Source organism: Xiphophorus maculatus, chromosome 14, assembly GCF_002775205.1.
Source record: "Xiphophorus maculatus strain JP 163 A chromosome 14, X_maculatus-5.0-male, whole genome shotgun sequence".
NCBI lineage: Eukaryota > Metazoa > Chordata > Actinopteri > Cyprinodontiformes > Poeciliidae > Xiphophorus > Xiphophorus maculatus.
In genome coordinates, this window is record NC_036456.1 from 19,262,511 (window position 1) to 19,282,479 (window position 19,969).

At 40.3% G+C, this 19,969-nt stretch overlaps 1 protein-coding gene across 3 annotated transcripts in view; it reads right to left on the minus strand.

Moving 5' to 3' along the window:
• LOC102225181 (lysine-specific demethylase 6B-like) overlaps positions 1–17,915 on the minus strand; it is a 108,147-nt gene extending 90,232 nt beyond the window's left edge. For 2 of the 3 annotated variants that reach the window (XM_023346869.1, XM_023346871.1), the window contains exons 1-3: positions 17,448–17,915; positions 14,936–15,093; positions 14,259–14,312 (exon numbers count right to left, since the gene is read on the minus strand). The gene's annotated coding sequence lies outside the window, so the exon portion shown is untranslated. The remainder of the gene's footprint in view (positions 1–14,258; positions 14,313–14,935; positions 15,094–17,447) is intronic. The other variant, XM_023346870.1, reaches the window with a different exon arrangement.
• Positions 17,916–19,969: the final 2,054 nt, after the last annotated feature.

Sequence of the window (19,969 nt, forward strand, 5' to 3'; positions counted from 1 at the left end):
CAGCTTTAAATTAAATTAAAGTTTTAAGCCTATTCAAGCACTTTATTTTTGTTATTTTTTCTCTCACAAGTTTAGCAAAAGCCAGCATTTCAGTGACTTTTTTAACCTCAGCATGAACCCTGAAGTGTTCATAAATAAAAACACATGTGGAAAAAATTATAGAAAAAGAGGTACAAAACACATGAAGGTAAAATGAGAACTTATACACACATCCCGCTGTCTGTGTGGAGTTTCTATGAACTCGGGCCTAAACAACAAACAGCATGAAATATTCAGTGAATTTTTCAACATGTGCTCCTTCCCATTTTGCACGTGTAGAAGTGCAGAAAGAAATGTTGGGAGAGAGAAAGACGGATGCAGGAGGAAGAAGGAGGAGGAGGGGGAAGGAGTCAATGAGGGCAAAGGTAGAGCGAGCAGCAGGAGACGGAGGGAGAGAGAGAGAACCCAGCTGACTGTTCCAAGCTACTCCCCTTAGCAACAGCCTGGGCTCTCCTGTCGTCTGATTGGCCGGCCCTGACAAGTCCTGTCGGCCAATCAGGGGTCTCCTTACAATCCTGCATTGTGGATTTGATTCTCACCATGGCAACACTCGACTGATCCTAGCTCTGGATGAGGCCTGTGCTTCTCCATGCACACTGTACTGTACATACAGTACAAAGCAGAGCAAAGCTGATGAGCTCAACCAGCGAAGCTCCACAGATAACAACACAACTCGCATGGCAGAAGCTGCAGCTCTGCTCACCTCTGCACAAACTGCTACCAGCTGTGAAGCTCTCAAGGTGGCATGAAGAAGAGTTTAACTCAAGGAATTCACTGCGAGAGGAACTAGAAAATTAATCTTTTATTTCCGCCTCCGACGTGAACTATGCTCATCCTCCCTGAAATCGCTCCAAAGCATTTACCTGCAGCTTCTTTCACCTTTGGGGAAATAATTGCAATTTAATTTGTCTGTAAAAGGTCATGCTGCCATTTTTCTTCTTTTTTTTTGTGAATATGGTGGCATTTCAGTGATTTTCTCCTCATGTGGAATATGAGCCTTTGGTTGGAGCAATCACTGACATAGTTTCAAGTAAGCGTAAATCACATCACTTATGTTTCAATAATAATGATGAAAAACCTACATTTCTCAATATACCTCGAGTAATAACCCTTCCACTGTATTTACAGAAAAATCAAAACTAAAAGATGATCAATTAGCTGTTATTTAACAACAGAAATTCCTACTTAAGCATAAATAAGTAAAACCATTAAGTAAATGAGGTAACAATTAATAAGCAGTTCTTTGCAGTGCTGCTATTTGCAGCAGATGTGAAGATTTAAAGTGAAAATCAAACTTCTGTGTGAACTCTTTACGATCCCAACGGCCCGCATGCGCAGAAGAAGAATGTAGACGTCACACAACAGCGCACTGTTTACGGAAGTAATAATGGACGGCGCCATCTATGGATCAAATTTAAATTTGCTTAGAGTCGACAGTATCATCACAAAGTCATAACAACATGAAGAAACGTAAGAAAAAGGAAAGCACAACTAACAGTGATGGGTTTTCACAGAGCATTGATTGCAACGTCTGTAGAGAAGTGTGTTTGGGTGTGTAGTCGGATGACGCAAGAAGTCGGATAAAATGCGACATTACTGTTCAGACTGCAGGTGGAAGTGACACAAAACAGATTTTTTGGGGTGTGAAAAAAAAAAAATCCCGCTCCCCAACAACCAGACTTTGTGGCAGGCTGGGTTGCCCAGACTGCCATATAAAGCTGGGCAAAAAGATTAAAAAATTGGACTTGGGTCACATTTGCCAGCCTTAGTTGGTTCTGGTTGATTAGTAAGTCTGCAGTCAGCTGATTAACAAACATGCTAACGTGCCAATTGTAGCTTTAAAACTTTTTCCCAAACTGGAAATATTTCCAGTCTTTCAGCAGGCAGCAACAGGTGGGAGAAGAACTACACCAATTTACTCCCTTCTCGTTACAATTGAAAATATCCCAGCCAGTCATACACTTTGTTTACATTTATAAAATGGTGAAAACTAGGGGTGTAACTAAAATGACATTGGTGTGGCAAGTGTCGGTTTGCTCCTTTAAACCATTTTCACTAAACTGTTTCATACTAAAGCTATAAAGGATCACCTTTAAAAGCTGCCTCCAGCCACTCATGGACTACAAATCAAGCAGTCCTCATTTTGTTTGAATTTCTGGCTGAAATCCAGGGATTTATTCTGTCAACTTGGTCCAGTGTATGAAACTGAAACAAATTATACATCTGAAATGATGCACAGTGACAGTCCCTGCTGGTTTTCACTTTAAATCGTCAAGCGAGCTGGTACCAGAGACCAGCCATCATTGCTACATCAAACTCTTGAGTTCTGAAGCCAGCTTAGTCTTACTTAAGAGAACCTTTAAAATGTCTTTGTCTCTGAGCATCCGAGCGACGTAGTGACTGAACTGTGGCGAGACTTCAGCCCCCCACATTCCTGCAAACCTTTCAGAAAACACTCAAAAATGGATAAAAAGGACCCAAGTCATGTTTACATAAGAGTTATGTTTTCATTAGGACTGAAGTCAATAATTACCAGCAGGCAACAAAAAACTGGTTCCTATTCACACCTGTTGTCTGGTCAGTTCCATTCAATTCAAATTCAAAAATACTTCATTGGTGATGGCTGTTGGCAGGAAAGATCTCTTGTAGCGGTCTGCATTACAGCGCTTTGAAGACACTCTGTTTTCCCAAGACAGTTTCATGAAGAAGATGGTCAGGGTTGTTCATAATTTTCTTGATTTTATGAAGAATCTCCACAGTCGTCCCCAAAGCAGAACCAGCTTTCTTTACCAGACTGTTGAGCCTCTTTAGGTCCGTTTAGGTCAGAGGTGCATAAAGTTCTTCCACCAAGAACAGAAGCATGCATCTACAGCCTTTTGTGGGCAGTGGCATTCATGTCACATATTCAGTATTGGCAGTTAGGATAAAGATGGGCAATTTAAGTCTTATAATTTAATTTTTTATCATTTTTATAATAAAAATTCTTTTTATAAAAAATTTTTATAATAATTTTTTATCCATACTTGATTTCCTAAAGCTATTGACCACTTACTGCTTTCAGTCTATTGACAAAGGTCATCTAGAAGTCGAAGTTCTTTTGTTTGATGGTTAAATTTAGTATCTCAAATTGTTTTTCCAACAATAATGCCTTCCTCTACCATCTGAATCCTCTCTATTTGTTTTGAATTCCAGCTACTGTCATGAAGTAAACAGTTTAGGATAAAATTGTTGGAATGCAGAAAGATTTCTTGAAGGGGCGAGTCGTCAATGTGGTACTGCACAAACATCTGGAACAAACACTCAGGCATCGGTAGAAAAGGTAACTGGCTGTTTCGCCTTTGTTCTGCCAGCAAGGCCACATTTGTAGAAGCTGTGAGCAAGACAAGAGACCGAATCAAAGGTATGAAGAACAGGGGGAAAAGAGACAGAGGTGGGGGGCAGAAAGACAAAGAGCGAGCTAGTGGGAGAGGTGGAGAGATACGGCATGAGACAAGCCGGCTCCTGGAGAATAAGCAGGAGGGGAGACGATGAATAGCAGCTCCTCTGCACACAGACGCGTGATGAATGGGTCTGCTGCCTGAAAAGCCGGAGCAGGGGACAACGAGGGAAGTGTGTCTGCTCATCCCACTCTGTGGATGTATGTGGGATCCGGCAGAATGATCCATCTGGGCCATGACCACACTGGAGGCAAGGTTAGGATCCCTTCACCCACCACGAACCAAAACCTACCCACAATCCCCACCAACAGGGGCTCAGGGTCAGCTGTCAAACCCAACAGCGGGTAATTAAAAGAAATTACAGAGCTTTGTTTGGAATTTGACGCCAGGCAATGTATGTATCTAACCGACTACAATTAGTCGGCCAATTACCTCAGGGCCTAATTACATTGGGCCTCCATAGGAAGGCAGAGGAAGAGGCAATAATAGGTTTTAGGGTGGCTTGTGTTTATATAAGTGATCAATAATTAGCATGATCCCTCTCAAAGGTCAACACCTCACATGAAAGGCTGGTTTGCCAACGGAGACTTCTGTTGTTATTTCGTTAATTGGTCCAACAGCAGCTAATTGTTATTTTCTATTAGCAGTGGAAGAGACCATGCAATTTTTGAGGCAATTGATTTAAAATGCAACATGTCACACATTGGTTGGAATATATTTTTATCATCTACACGGCAAAAAACCCTAAATCATACTGTGTTTAGTTTCTAGTGCAAATATCTTAATACGCTTGAAATAGGACAAAACCATCAAGTAACCTTTTAGCAAGATATACAAGCTTGTTTTATGTAGATAATTATTGAATATGCTATTTCCACTGGTAGATTTTTACACTTATAACAGTGGATACATGTCATGTTAGCATGACAAAAACCAAAAATACTAGGTAAGACTGTGTTTTTACAGTGTAAAGTTACTGAACGAAAAAGATAAATACATCGCATACAATTTGGATTATTCTGTAAAAATTTAAGCTATTTATTAAACAGCAACTAAACCTGCAACTGCAACAAAAAACTGCTAATGAAAAACAGTCTGAACAGCCTGCTCTGGATGATGGCTACTGATATAAACCAAAAAAAAGGATGACAATATGTGATCTCATTCTTTTAGTCATAACCCTAATCCTTTCACTGTAGATGAGGAACAGCGCATAGACCAGTGAATCAACAGTTTACCCTTCTGACTCAGCTTCTTATTTTACCACAGTGGACCCGTGTGTTTCCTGTACTGCTGCTATTAAAGCTGTGATCTGAGGTCTCAGATCCCAGTGGTTGAACTGGAGTTTGATCACCTCAGCTTTTCGGATAACTGCTGCTTGAAAGACACCTGTACAGTATGTAGGGGCCTACATGGATAGGAACAGCAAGAAAATCAGATTGTATGTGGGTCATATAATACTCTCATGGTCATTGTTTTTATGGGATTGATTCTGGGTAGAAAATGGGACCCATTTGGGTCTTGGATTTTGCATGTTTTGATTTTCCGAATGCCTATTTGGGACCCAGAACAAGTACTGAATAAGGTTTCTAAAAAATTCAAGTCAGTATTTAGTCGACGAACCTTTGGATGCAATCCCAACCTGCAGTCTGTGTGGATAAGTCGCTATCAGGCTGCACATCTGGATGCTGCTGTTTTCCTCCATTCTTCCTGCTAAACTGTTCAAGCTCTGTCAGGTTGAATGTGAATCGGCTGGAAACAGAATTCTGCCACTAATTCTCTATCTAGTTGAGGTCTGGGCTTTGACTGGGCCACTCTAGAACATCCACCTTCTTGTCTTCTAACCATTCTAGACAGCAACACAATACGGACCTAAAGACGGGACATGATTTAATCCACCCTGATCATTCACAGGACAACCATCTGAGCTGCTCATGTAGCACGACATCATAAAATTATGAAACTAGAAATAAAGCAGTAGCACGTAAATTCAACTCCTTACACGGTTCACAACAAGATGGAAAAGAAGACGTCTGCCATAGATAAACAACAACCCAATAATATTTTTTCTGCACAAATTTCATAGGCTATAATTATTCCCACATGAACAAACATTGCAATGACAAGTTTTCTGCTGGGAATGGGCCTCAAAGCTGCAGCATGCAACTTTTGCAAAAATATGTTTTATTATTCCATGTCTGTTAAAACTGTCACCACGACAGTGTAATATAAGATCATCTGTGAAAAAAATCAACCTCCTCCACGAACTGCTATTGCCATCTGAAGAAATGCATCAAAAACAATCAGAGCCAGGAGAAAGGTGTTAGCGCTGTCAATCATGCTTGTGTACATGCTGCTAAATGTGAGCCTCATGTATATGAGCCTGATTAACAGCATGAAGAGGAGACCCTCTTTCTCCTTCTGATTGGTTGTTTCTGACAGAGGGTTGTATTTCTGCAGACGGAAATACCAGCTTTGGAGTGGAGCAAAATTTTTTCACAGATTATCTGTCTTATAGTATGATGTCATGATATCATAATGTTTACAAATATGTAAAGAATGGTTTTTTTTTATAAGCGTTACATACTGCAGCTTTAATGCAACAAAAAGGAAAGGTGAAACAGGTGTACAGCATCTGTAATTTTCAGGAAGCTTCATAACCGTTTGGTCGAAATTCACAGAATGTATTAAAATGTAAAATCTTAGGCAACCTCAGCATCACTGAACACAATGCACATTTCAATAACATGTTATTGAAACAAGTTAAATGTTTAAGAGCCGCTACAGTATAAATTCTGCTTCATCTAAGCTGATCGAATCATATGCAGAGTGCGGCTTTTGCGCTGCGGCGGTACGGGTTAATGGCTGTGTGTGTGTCACGTTGCAGCTCGGAGCAGAGGGCACGGCAGCTGTAGCTCTTCTAATCGAGTTAGCTACGATAACAGTGGCGGCAGCCGGCTTTCCAGGAATAAACTCTTCCCTCTTCTCTCAGCGAGAGGATTTCACACAAAACAGCAGCGGCACCAAGCATGACCCACCGTTTTTGCTGCGCGGGTTTTGAAAAATGCATGGGAACAAAGAGATGCATAATGCATGTACAGACACCCTGACAACCTTATTAACGCTTTCAACTCGACGATCACACTCTGGCCTTGCTCTCCCAGACACATCAGTTGTCATGGGTTTTAGATCCACAGGTGCTGACATGCCGGTACCTCTGCAGATCTGTGGATGTTTTTATTGTTGACCTGCCAGCAGGTAAGTCGGTGGGTGAATAATGTCTTGAGTGTCTGGCCTTTTAACTGACACACCGTAAAGACCTCTTAGTAACATAATGGCTCACTTCCACTGTTAAAACTCAGCGACCCGTGTCACCTGTCAGGTCATCAGGTTTGAATGTGTTTGCAAAGGAATCATGTGGTTAGAGGCAGATGCGACAGCCTTACCTAGTCAGAGTTTGAATGTTTCTCTACTTCTGTATCATTTCCTTGAAAATAGACAATTTCTTCTTAAATAGTGGTTATTAATACTTTCACACCCGCCATGTTTAGTCATTTTAAATCGAACTCCCAATTTGTTTGCCTAGTAAGTCTGGTTTGTTTGGGGAGGTGTAAATGCGCAACTAAACTCTGAAGCAAACCAAAAAAAAAAATATCTAACTCCGGTCCACCTAAAAACCAAGGTCTCAGTGTGGTTGAAGTGAACTCTAGTGCGGTTCGAATGCATATGTGAATATCAAGCAGACCGAAGATCGCTCCAAAAGCAGAACGCAGACAGTAGCGCAGGGCATTCTGGGTAAATACAACCAAAACAAATGTGTTAGTGTAGCGATAGTGGGAGCAGTTCCTCATAGTCTTTTGCCAAAGACAAAGAGAAACCCGCTACTCCATTTTTGCTCACATTTTGTTAAGAAGAAGTTGCGCTCAGTGTCTTCTTCAGAAGTTCTTGTGTTGTTTCTTTCAGTGGTTCTTGGTGCACCGCCACCACAAGTTAGGATGGGGAAGATGGTTTTCAATTGTTAACCAGCTGAGAATGAAACAAATGTTGAAATTCTGGTACCCCAGTCGAACAAAATCTAACCGAATATCAGTTGTGAAAACTCTTATAATGTTCCTCTTTAGACTCCGGAATCTTTTTTCTACTAATTTTCTGTCCAGGATTATCTTTTTCTTTAACCAACTAAAACTTATAAATTAATGGGTCTTGTTGTCTTTTCAATAAATAAGCAATTGTTTAAGGAATAAATCATTGTTGTGTCAGCACAAAAGAAATTAGCAATAATCCACTTTAAACTTGGATCTGTTGCGAATTTTTCACGATCAGTCCATTAGGATTTCCTCCAGAAAACTTGCCAAGTTTGTTGGCAATGGTCAATAAACAAATGGTCAATAATAAAGGTCAGTCCACCAGTGAGCCAACGTGTTTTTGAGTTCAGAAAAGTTGACAGGAAATTAGAAAATTTGACTATTTACTTGATATTACTTGATTTCTATTTGGTGTCATCTGGCTTGTGTGGCTTACTTGTTAGGTAATTATATATCAAGACAACCAATCCTGATGAACACCCGTAATGTGACATCACACATTCTGGCTATGCAGACTCAGGGGTTTTCTTCATTTGGTGAGCTTCACTCACTATATTGTCCATCGCACGCACCATCAACTGCCTGTATCAGAAGTTGCTTCGATTATGAAACTGGACCTGCTCAATCTAGACATGCCAGCAATCAGATTGGAGTGTTTACTAAATTACAGCCAAATCAAACCATTCCTTCTGGATGTCTAACTGGGTGTTTCAGAGAAGGCAGTACATGAAGAAAACAAAAGACAAGGCCCGCAATTCTAGCCAATCAAACGATAGCGTGTCAAAATAAAATGCATCATGTGTGATCGACTGGATCCTTTTCTTTCTCTGCCGCCTATCCCATCACCCTTCGCTGGCCTCTCGCACACAAAGGCAGGGGGGGCCGAGGCGAAGGAGCACAAAGGACTGGGAGCTGTGGGCAAGCCCTGGGGAAAGGGAGGGGGTAGATGAGGGGGTAACACAGGGTCAAAGGGGGCCAGGAGTGTAGGGAGAAACCTGAGAGGCAGAAAGCCAGAACAGGAGCTTTGGGAGGGGAGCGATGGAGGGAGGAGGGGGGTTCAGGGGTTAGAGAGTCCAACACGATGAGGGCTGGATTTGTTCAAGAAAGGGATTCGGTTGGAGAGAAGCTGGGATTTGATGAGATTTGCACTTTTTCCTTAGAACAGAGAAGCAGATCCTCCGACCACTAAAGCCCGCATAAGCCCGTTTCAGACACTTTCAGTTTCAGTGTTCTCTATCCTCTTTTTGCTTAAAAACAAAACTAGTTGCTAGACCTTCTTCCACACCTAAAACCAAATGTGTGAATAGTCTCTGCTATGAAGGATCTTCACAAAAAGGGTGAAAATGAAAACGTGTCTGTAGAAGTGAGTGAATTATGAAACATTTTAGCCAATAAAAAGACATTTTCATTGTCCTGTTCTTATAGCTACAGGGAAAATAAAACCAAGGTCCAACGTCATTATGTCCTCATGGATATAAAAGTAACAAGAAATATTTTCTCAGATCCTGGTTTCCATGGCAGCTCGTCTATAGAGCGCATCAAACATGCAGAGAATCAACACTAATGCAGCAACACGTTCATTATAAAAGACCGTCGTAGCAGACTGCATGTCTCTGTGACTAAACTCCTCATGGAGGGATTCAACATTTAGGCTTCACAGGGTCCAAATCAGAGTGAGCCCAACACACTATTGTGCCCATACATGTACAGCACAGTAACAAAGTATTTTCTGACTGGTTTCCTCTGTTTTTGCCTTTTTTGTCATCTTTTGGACAATTTTAATATCAAAGAAAGACAATCTGAGGAAATAAATATTGCTTCTATTATGATTTCATTATTTATGGTGTTTTCATGGGTTTGTTTGGTAGACTCAGTTCGATTGGGAACTAAAATCGCACATTTACAGCTTCAGCTGCATCGTTGTTGGATTAATGTCACAAATTGATGATCTAAGCAATTACAGCAAATTGTCCAGGTCTTGAAGCAACAAAACACTCCAAGACCATCATACCACCACCACCGTGTTTGACCACTGATGAGATGGTTTTATTTATTCATTTATTTTTATGAAAAGTTGCAGCAGTTTTACTCCAGATGTAACAGGAGAAACGTCCGGCCTTCACTCATTCCACAGATACATTTCCTCCCAAAAGTTTTGGAGCTCATAAAGATGTCTATGAGAATGATGACTTATGGGTTTGTGTTCAGTTTGGGCAGCAGCGGCAGCCATTTTGGCTCAGTCTGCAGAGGTTTCCAGGTTGTTTTAGGCTCTTTCATGAATAAAGGAGTAGCTCCAAGTTATTCTGATAGACCAGCCACTCTTGCAAAGGTTCACTGATGCTCTGTTTTCTCCATTTGTGCATAATTAATCTTACTGCGGTTCAGAATCAGTCGCTGGAGCTCCAAAGAAATCCACAGCTCAGAGATGAACTATGGTCCTTTCTTCTCCTTTTACATGAGAAATACAGCAGGACTGATTTATTTCTAAATCCAATTTACAAGTATTTGAACTTGATTCCATTTCCCTTTTACTTGTTTTAGCAATCCACACATTTTCAGCACATTTCACTATGTAAAAATTCTAATTGTGTAACTTGCTCAATTCTGGTCCCATGTTTTGCTGCCTATCCCAGCCAAGTTTCCAGGTTAAATAAAAGATTAAAAAAATGTTTTCACAAGATCATGTCTTTAGGCTCATTTTAGTAATCTTTGATGTTTCACAACATTTCACGGTTGAATAAAGTTTATATTAAAAAAAGTAGGAAAAACCTTTGGATACCTAACATGACAGAAAAGTTATATAACCGGTCTGCATCGCACTTTCATCACGCCTTTAAAATTGCTCTCACGTTGTGCTTCTGTTATTTATTTTACTGAAGCCAGTGTTCCCACAGCGTTTCTGAGCCAGCTGCAGTTTGGGACCATTAAAGGCCTCTAAAAGGCAGACAACCACAATACACCCTCGAGGCCCTCCAGGAAGTGAATGATGTCAGCTCCACCTCTCCCTTCGCCACTCCTGCCTCGCTGACAGCGCTGACGATGACGAGGAGAAAGAGGCCGGTGAAGAGGAGTCTCTGTCTCCCTCCGTCCTTCCTGTCCTCCACCTCACCCACTGCTTCCTGCTATCCAGCCTCCAGGCATCCTGACTCAGCTCCCTCCACCTCTCTTCAAATCAGCTCTGGCTGTGTGCGATTATTATTTTTTTTTTTTTGTCTTTTTACTATCTTCATTCTCAGGCTTTGACGGTCTCTTTTCATCGATAAGTACAGTAGAAAGGAGGGAGCAGAGAAAACCAAAGAGGAAGCAAAAGATTTAATGTAAAAACTTAAATTACAAACAGGTTGAAGCCACTACAAGGGGAGAAAAATCTCAACTTATTGAGTTATGAAATCAAAAACAGATTTGAAAGGTAGAGAAAGAGAAGGATGAAAAGCCACCTGCTGGACAAATAAATCAATAATCAATAGTTTTAGAGTTAAACAGAAAATGATAAACCCCTTGGTAGTTAAATGTGGCTTTAACTACCAAGTCCTTAAACGGAGCATGTGCCACTCATCTCTCAAGATGAAACTAGAACCCAGTTTAAATAAGCCATCTGACCAAACTGGAACCAGGTGCGCCACATGGACTCGTTTTACTTAAAACGAGCCGACATCAAAACAGCAGCGTTAACGGTTCTGCCAAACTCTGGAGAGTCAAGTGTTTAGACACGATCTGAGCTCTACTGAGATCACCCCAAGCAGAGAGGAAAACCTGCGATCGGACACAAACCCACATTATTCATGGCACGTTGGACGGACAGCATTGTTTGGCTCGGTGTCTGAAGTCATGTTCATACTGAGCGAGTAAGCCTGGAAATGTTCTTTGTCATGTTGTTCAGATACAGTATGTTCATCATCCTCTAAAACACTCATCTTTAATTCTGTGCCTCTCTGATACACAAACACATTTTAAAAGTCCCCACTTCGCCTCTTGTCCTTGACATTTTGCTTTTATTCTTTACCCAGAATCTACAACTAGGTATAACTCCAGGAAATGGATTTTGTAGTTTAAGGATACATGCAGTTTTAAGTAAACAATGCTCCAGCATTCCTCTTTCTTTATGTTGAATAGACAGTTTGACACTGACCTCCTAAACATGACAAATAAATAAATCACATAGCACAAGAATCGCAATTTATTAAGTAATTAAAACTGAAAATATACTCCCGATTCTGAACTTAAGCAAATGTTTATTGATTTCATCCTGCACCACGCAGACTCTTTGTCTGCACCGATGAAAATTCACCTCAGCAGGATGAATTTGAGTAGATAACACAGCAGCGCAGTTAGACCAACGCATTTCAAGACACTCATACTGCGTTCACTCTTAACAGAGCATTGAACTTGAAATGCCTTTACGCAATTAAACTGTGTACATTTTCTTTACATCTCAATACAAAATGAGACAAATCATTTGTATGGCTTGTCTCATTTTGACCTCACAGGACTTGAATTGCTTCAATTACTTGAATAAAAAGTATTTTTATATGACAGCCACCTTTATCACCATTTCCCTGTCCAGTTTTTAACCATCAGTCTGATGGCAACAAACCATCTTTTTCTGTCTCACCACCAGCTTCTTTTCACGCTGCCAAAAATGAAAACACTCCTAACACCTTTTTTATCATCTCCTGTGGAAACAAATGAGATGCAGTCTTGTAACATATGAGTTCCCTTTAGTTGATATTTTTCATTATTTCTGGAAGAAAATCAGTTTACAACCCAGACATCCCAAACAGAGAGTGCAAAGCAGACAGCGTGCCACCACAGATTGAAGCTCATCATTTTCAGTCCAGCTGTTTGGAGCTGAATGGAAACAAAGCATTTTCTGGCAAAGTCCACACACTCATTAAATGTGATAGTATTTATGTTTTAACATCTTAACGTCTCTAGTAACTTCCCTCACTAGAGTACTACAGGGAAGGACGACGAAGGAGTTCTGAAACCATTGCAAAATCTCAATATCAGAGATCACACTAAATCAGAGATCACACATTTTCTGATTTGTTTTGTTTCCATCTCATTGTCCCCAGTATTTATGCAATTTTGTAGCTGGTACACTGAAAACGTAACCTTTAAGATGTTCATTATGTAGATGTTATGGTTTCGTCGGGATGAGCCCAAAGAATATGAGAATTTGTAAGCATGGCTGCCACTTTATTATTAAAATACGACCACGTGTGTGTGTGTGTGTTTCTGCATCCGTTCGCGTGTGTAATTGATCTGATTTGTGGCCGGCTGTGAATGTATGAAACAAAGCTGCAAAGCTCGTAACAAACCCCCTCAGGTGTGTAAGACTTAGCTGCGTCCTGTGAGACACCGGATTTAGAGGAAACGTGTGTCTTTGTCCCCAAGCGGCGGATCAAAACCGTGAGCGAGAAGAGAGAGGGGGTGTTTGAGACAGATGTCAGAAGGTGTGTGAAAATGAAACAGAGCTGCTGTTAAGTTAGGTGTGTAAGCACCTCAGTAACGGGTTGGGGGTGACAACCCGTTACTGAGAATTAGTACTACCAAATTATAAACATGTGCATGTATACCCACAAAAAAATTAATTTTCTTTACAAATTGTGGCAATTCATGTGTTAGAGATTTGTTTTTTTGCTTAAAAATTGAAAACACACCTAGAAATGTTATTTTAAAAACTTTCTTGTTTATTTTTATCATTGCATTAGGTAGTAAATTAATAACAAGGCTGAACAATGCAAAAAGTAAAATAAAATAAAGAATGCAATATATGCAAGGTCGCATAAGTTAATGGCTTAATAATAATTTATAAAAGTTTTTAGATCTTAATTTGTAATAATTTAGTACATCAACACCCCTTCCACTATTTTTAATTAAATATTCATTTTTGTTCATTTATTTTTCAAAAATATTTTGTGAATTTTTTTTTGTCTTCGTGTATTTAAAAAATTCATTTTATTGCACAATTTCTTTCTTATTTTTCAAATTTCCCCTTTTAATTATCATTCAGTTTAAAGGTATGATTGTTATTTTTTTGTACTACTTTGGATTTTTTAAAAAAATTTCTTACATTAATAATCACAGCAATTCATCTCCTGTTTATTCCTGCAGTTACTCTGTATTTTCTGGCAGTGCTTGCCCTGCGTACGCCTTGAAAGTACTTCAGTAAAAGCAATAAATAAGAAAAAAAATAAATAAACTGAAAAAATGTTGGAGGTAAATTGTTTTAAATGTTCTCAAGTTTAAATAAACAGTGGAACATAAACTGAATCCAACGCTGCGTACTCTCGATAAAAGGGAACTCGTTACTAAACCAGCAGCGTGGTTAAAGGCAAGTTGGCAGCTTAACAACAAACGCAATGAAGAAAAAAATGTTTTAAAGAAACGAACCGGTCGGACCGGCTCATGATGTCTAAACAGACTCACAGCAGGCCAGAACGCAGGAAAAATAAATATGTGACAACTTCAAACAGATCAGCCTCTCTGAGTGGATCAGCTGCTCCCACTGAAACAGTCCAATTTCCAAAACTGCGCCATGTTGTGCACAAATCTAAAGGTTGTATTGTTGTCCGATGAACAAACATTCTGCTGTTCCCACATCCACACAGAGCTGAACCTTGAAGTCACGCGTGTCTCATTCATCACCGCCGACTAGTCAGGCAGGTGGAGATAAGAGGTCAGGAGGTCTTACCTGAGCAGGTACGCTCTGTTCGCTTGCAGACGGATGCAGGTCAGAGTTCCTGTTCTGCAGCAGGAAGAGAAAATAATACACCAGTGAGTTTGATAAGGATCAGCTTAATCTGTCTGCTGCTAGCATGTGGATTACTCAATAAAATGTTGTATTAGTGGGAAGAATAACCAACTGTCTGCTTGTCATCATTCCGACTCTTTATCCACACATTTCCAGACGTAAATTTCCAGCATTTTTCTGTTGATTTTTAAAAATCTTTTTGCTTCTAACTAGTAAAAACAGAAAAAGCTACTGATAGATGGTGCAGAACTAAGCTGTGACTGTCATGTTTACAGAGAAGATGCCAAATGTTGTGCATTTAAATGAATATTTTATGAATGCATAAGTAATATGACAAGCACTCTGCTTGCTTGAGCGTCTTTTGCTTTTAATTTCTGTGTAAAAAAAAAAATGTGTAAAATTTTGAAATCAGAAAATCCTACATGGTTAATAAAAATAAGCTAATTTAAATTTGAAATAAAGTCAAATCAGTGGCAATATATAAATTAATAAAAATGTTTAATTTTAGATAAATTCTAAAAAAAGAAATACATTTACCCATATTTTTAACTTTATAATGTTTTTATAACATACAGTTATTTTGCGATAAAACAAAAGTGCAGCTTCAGCCACTTTACCTTTACATGGAGGATTTTTCCAGCTGCAGGTGTCGAAGTGAATCTCATCCATCTTCCTCCAGCAGTCAGCAGCCTGTAGTGATATCTCATGGCTTCAGTCAGGCGCTGGCGGTTCTTCAAACACAGCACTGAGACGCCTTCCCATCCTCACTCCGCTGCTGCGAAGAAACACAGAAACTTATGAAGGTGGACCTTTTTTCCCCCAAATGAGTCGAAAGTAAAAAATCATCAAAGAGTATATTACAGCAATTCCGTTGAAGTTAAAATCACAGTTTTATGACTTTATTAGGTACACCTGTTCAACTGCTCGTTAATGCAAATGTCGAGTCAGCCAATCGCGTGGCAGCAACTCAACTCCAAACCGTACTAGTAAAAAGTTAAGTGGAAGGAAAACATATAGGAACAGGAACAACTGCAGCCTTCAGATGCAGTCGGAGTCAGAGGATCAGAAAACCCACACGCCTCTGTACTTAAATCCTCGTAGAAAGCAGGAAATTTATCAGATCCCCATAATCTCTAATCTGGAGATAAGGGTTGCATGTCAGATCATTTCCCTCCTGTTTCCAGCAAAAATCTTAAATTAGTCTGCAATCCAGTACTGAATATAAAGTTTATTCTGACAAATACAGCTTGCATGCTTGCTGAAGAGTACACAAACCATCCATTTTCTAACACCTATGTCTCTAGTCTAGTGGGGTCTGGAGGGGTGCCTATCTCCAGCGAACCTTTCGAGCGAGAGGCAGGGTACAGCCTGGACAGGTCACCAGTCCATCACAGGGCAACACAGAGATAGAAGAGACAAACAACCCGGAGTACCCAGAGAGAACCCACGAATGCACAGGGAGAACATGCAAACTCAATGCAGAAATACACCGGGCCGGGAATTGAACCCAGGACCTTCTTGCTGCAAGGCAACAGTGCTACCAATTGTGCTACTGTGAAGACTCTGAATAGAATAGAATAGAATAGGAGTACTTTATTCATCCCAGAGTACACACGAATAATAAATTCGTGTGTTAAAGAAAAACCTAACCATAAATGTGATAGTTTAAAGCTTTTACTGACTTCACCTCGAACATAAATCATTAATTCTCCAAACAAAACCGACCAACACTCAGGTGCAACTGTAGACAATAAAGAAGCTGGAGTTTGGGTGTGCCGCCCTCTAGAGGAAAGAGCAAATCCCTGCAGTTAAACTGGCCACACAGCACAGATTGTTGATGGAGAAGGAAATTTTGTTTTTAATTAAAGGTAATTACAATCTTTTTAATTTGTCTTTAATTTATTCGTAAATATAACTTCATTTATCTAGTGACATTCACTCAAAAACAAACTTTTGTAGCTACTTTGCTATATTTTATTTTTTTCTAATACAGTTACAAAAGTAGTCAATGATTAATTTCTTTAAAATAAAGTGAACAAGCTAAACTTTAAAAATTTTAGATTTACAATGGTACACACACCTGTTTCCAATCAAAGTTTTGACATTTTGTTTAAGTTTTAATATCGTTTTTCTGATATTATTAAATATCAGAAGAATTTGAGTGGAAAATTGTGTCCCGCATGGCAAAAAGTTTGGACACTCCTGATTTATGGGTATCACGGTAAAGGGAGTTGAAGCACGAAATGCTTTTTAGGTGTTTAATTTGAGAATATTTTTAATACAATGTCAGTGTCGCCTTTCACTTCACAATTACGCTGTAATTTGTATTGATCTATTACATTAAATCCAAATAATATACACTGAAGTCTGCATCATAACAAAAAGTTTTACAAATGTAAGCGGTGTGAATTAGCAAGGTCCTGTAACTGAACCACGGCGTGAGTCCCGACCCAAAACTTCAGAACTACCATGCTGGTAAATAAGTCAAGCAGGTGACGTCCTCTCCGATTTCCTGTCCTGTGTCGCCATCTAGTGGCGAAGAAGGCAAATGGCAGCTGGAGAAGCAGCATGAAGAGGGGTGGAGACAGGGGGAGAAAAAAAATCCAAGGGGAAGAAAATTCAAACGCTCTTCCTGGAAATATCAGAGAACCCGCCACAACTTCACCACATGACATTTCAGAAAGAAAATGCGACACCCCTTTCCTCTAAAAAGCGGAGAGCCCGCATTTTTCTCCCCATAAACCCGCAACTATAGCCGCATAAATGAGCCAAACAGGACGGCCGTGCCAACCCACTCCATTTATCGACTCTTTTTTAAATCTGCGTATTATCGTGGAAACGTGGGGTCGACACAAGATGATTGCGACATCAGCTTCATTCCAGTAAACTACCCCCTTCCTTTACTGTAGAAAACGTGACATCATTCCACTTTCACTATGATGTTAGGAGGGGAATAATCCCGCAAAACAAGACAGAACCAGCTCAAACTCAACACAAGCATGCATGCAAAGTTAAGACATTATTAGTAATTATATAACGTTATGAAAACCCTCCATTTGTAACAGGAAGAAGACAGTAGCTCTGCTTCATTACGTACAGGAACGGCTTACAATCTGCGCTTATCCTCACCTTTTTAGATGTTAGTCCCAGAATCAGCAGCGAAAACCAGAGAAAGATCTGCACAGCAGTCCACCTCCATGCCCATCCGGGGATGACGCAGCCCCCTTAAAAAAACCCGTCTTCTCCTCTGTCATTTCTAAACCACGTATCCAATTTGAGTTCCATCCAGCATCCAAAACCAGTTTAGGTGCAGCGAAGGGAGCAGAAAGAAAACCCACCGTGTCTGCATGTTGCACCTCTGCATAGTCGCATCGCCTTTTCTGAATGATTGCACAGCTCCCCTTCCTCCTCTGAGCGGGCACTGAAATAAATAAATGGAAGGCTGGAGCCAGGAAAAGGCAGCAGCCACCATCCCTGAATCATCCTCCAGAGGTGTCCACTGCGCACGAACTGAGCTGTGGATGGGGACTCCTTAAAAGAAACTGCGCAGTTTTTATTCCATTGAAGCAGAGGAGCCTTTCCCTCCGGTTCCCCTCCTCTCTCTTCTACCGCTGAACGCCTCTTTTCCCCTTCCTCTTCCCTCCCTCCCTCCCTCCCTGCCTGCCTGGCAGCCTGCCTCCCTCTCTTCCAGGTTACAGTAATACACTGGAGAACCTCTGGTTTTAACTTCAGTTTATGGTTTAACAACCTTTGTGGTTGAGGAACCTGCTGTAATCTAATGACGGTACTTTAAGTCACCAGGTACTTTAAACTTTTCAAGAAACTGGAAACTAGAGGAAAATCCATGCTGGGAAAAGTCAACAAAAGGTCACATACGGTTCAGATGGCTTAGTTCAATGGGACTAGGTTGCACAGTAGTAATGTAAAGTTTTTACTGTTTGAATGATACTTACTTAATAGCTGCATACAGTGGCGGTCAATACATAAATAACGCCCTGGGCTTGGGGTGGTCAGATGGGGGCTCCTTGTAATCTTAGTGCGTCACCAAACCAAGCAAATTCACAAATTTGAATGTTTTCCTGGAACTACAAATTATTTACAGAAAAGTTGCTTAGATGCAGATTTTTTCATAGAGCATGTCTAAAAATATTTGAAAGCAAAAGCAGGTTGGGAAGCTGAAATATCTAGGCACAATGTTACCTCACATGCTTTTGGGTGGTGTTCGCAAAACAGCCAATCCAGGAGTGACAGTCATTTCTGTTGGCGCTGATTGGTTGAACCCCCAAGAGCAGAGATAATGAAGACTGTAGATGTTATGCTGCCTTGCAGTTACCTCAGAAGTCGTAACTCAGAGTTGGGTTTGATGTCACACCCGAGGTAACAGCGGTCCAGTCGGAGGAGACGGGATTTCAACATGGCGACACCCGAACCGCTATTGTTCACAGTACATTGTTTTAATTTGTTCAGGTAAGAGTTAAAAGGGATAAAAGTAACATTGCTGCTTGACGCATTCTAAAAGGTGTTTTGTAAAATAAAATGTTTCCACCACAGCTTACTACTGTTGATGCAAGGAGCTGCCATATTAAATACCAACTTAGTAACTTTTCTGAAAATAATCTAATTGGTAAATATACAACCATTCTAGTACTACCACAGGAGCTAATATCTACAATCTTCCTTATTTCCAATCTTGAGGGTTCAGTCAGTCAGTTCAAAGGAAAATAAATGTATTTGGCTCCTTCCTGAACAGCAACAAATATGTCAAGTATCATTGGGCTTTTGTATTTCAGCTTCCGAAGTGGTTGGGGTTTACATTCATGTACAGCAGAGAGTGGAGTTCAATCTCGACCCATACTTTCTAGAAACAATGAAAGCTGTACTAAATTTTCCCCCCGTGACTTTTAGAAGAAACAAACTAATCCCGGAGCACGGACATCCAAAAATGCCACATTTACATTCCAGCTTCAAGTCTGATGTCTGTCAGAACCGGGCCTGAAGAATAAGCCCATTTGAATTTGAATTCAAAGTTGCCCTCCCTCCACCTCCCAGCAACTGGAGACCACCAATGTGCTGTCACACACACACACACACGCACACACACACACACACACTCACAAAGACTAGGATTTGATAAAGAGCCTCTTAAACCCAAAAGGAAGTCCGTGTTTGGTCAGGACAGTCCTTATTGCTGAATGAGACCTTGAACTGCTCCCCTCCACCAGCCCCTTCCCGGTTCCCCTCTCTCATTACTGGATCGTTCTTTCTCCAGGCTCCTTCTCTTGTTTTTTTATTCTCTTTCTCCCTTTGAGAAGTTTGGGTTGAGTCTATCTGGAGGGGAAATCTGGGCCTTCTCTCGCTCTCAAAACGGCCGACTGACTGACTCCAAACGTCCTGTCCATGAAGCTTCAATAGGATTCATTTGCTCTCCTTCAGTCACTGTCTCCTTCTGCTCTCTTTTTTAGCTTGAGAGATGAAGATGAGCCTCAACTCATCCTAAAAACTGAAGTTTTAGTTTTTTGTTTTTTAATATGCTTTACATCTGTCTTAAATCATTTAACATTTAAACAAATGTTAAACAAATGTTTAACATTTAAACAAATATGGCTGTTCTTTTTTTTTTGTATTAAGCTCTAAATTGTCTATCTTGGCAA